Source organism: Echinops telfairi, unplaced genomic scaffold (genome assembly GCF_000313985.2).
Source record: "Echinops telfairi isolate 266 unplaced genomic scaffold, ASM31398v2 ScPeMD7_9;HRSCAF=40, whole genome shotgun sequence".
Taxonomy (NCBI): domain Eukaryota; kingdom Metazoa; phylum Chordata; class Mammalia; order Afrosoricida; family Tenrecidae; genus Echinops; species Echinops telfairi.
Window position 1 is genome coordinate 37,988,665 of NW_022103906.1, and position 1,253 is coordinate 37,989,917.

Below are 1,253 nucleotides of genomic sequence, written 5' to 3' on the forward strand. Positions count from 1 at the left end.
ACAGGTATTCATACAAACACTGAGCATGAATATGGCACACAGTCAAGCAAAGCTCAATGCTCTTGGACATTCAGTCTCCAGAGTATGAACTAACTCAACTGCAATGAGCACTTCCACTACCACCACAGCATCTGAATAAAACCTTTTGTTCTATGATATATAATGGAAAATTGTGGGGCAAAGGAATGTTTTATCGTCAGACATACCTCGATATGCATGAGATAAATTCTTAGCTTCCTTGTATTTCCATGTTCCACTATCTGTTAAGATGGGCTCCTCATATCTACCTTGAAGGCTCAGAGGTGATGAACATGAAGTCTCACTCATTTTTAGCAAGGGACTCAGAGCAGCCTATCTTATTCCTGGCAGTGTAGCGACAGCGTGGCCCGGACTGCAATCTTTATGAAAGTCACCTCCTGGGTCTTCTGGATGTTTTAAACTGTTGGCTCTTTGCTTAGCAGGTGAGAGCTTACCCATTGTGCCCGTCACCATCTGGTAGAAGGCAATGCTTTTGTTGTTGTTGTCTTTAAACTCATTTTATATTTCATTAGTCATTTAGCTGAGATTAATAATAAATGCAGGGTATTTTATTTTAGGTTTTGAAAGTATGCTCGCCTTATCAAACCTTAGACATGCCTTCGGCTAAGTCTTGATTTTCTGGATATGGTACAATTCTGCCAGTACATCCAGTTTGTCTCCAGACTGCAGTGGAAGCTCTACATCTTTATTTCCCAATGCTTTCCCTCTCAGTACTGTTGAAGCTTATCAACAGGGTGTGTAATTAAATGGTGTTAGTACTTAGCTGGCATTCAGAGAGGCACAATCCCTGCCCCGGTGCCACCTGTCAATCTCTCAGAAATTGTTTTCTGCCATTAGGCCACTTCCCTCTCTGAAATGCTCTTTTTGAGAGGAAGTCGGAAGAGACGAGAAACCAGTCCTCCCTTCCCAGCGGTGCTTCAAAACATGTGCCATGTGTCTTCTGGAGCGCTCGCTCTTGACTTGACTATTCAGTAATTACAAGAAGAAACGCAAAGGAGGCAGCTTGGTGCAAGCCTTCCCCGCTTTGTTCCCCGATTCTCTCTGGAGAACAAGATGGTCTTTCTCATTGTAAAATTCCTGATCCTTTCTGATAAATTAAAAAATGCAGGCCCCTTTAGCAGATGAAGATCAATTAAAAGTTTTAAAGTAATACTAGATCCAGGTCAGAGTTTTAACTGTATCTGAAAATAGGCATTAACTTTATACAGAGCAAA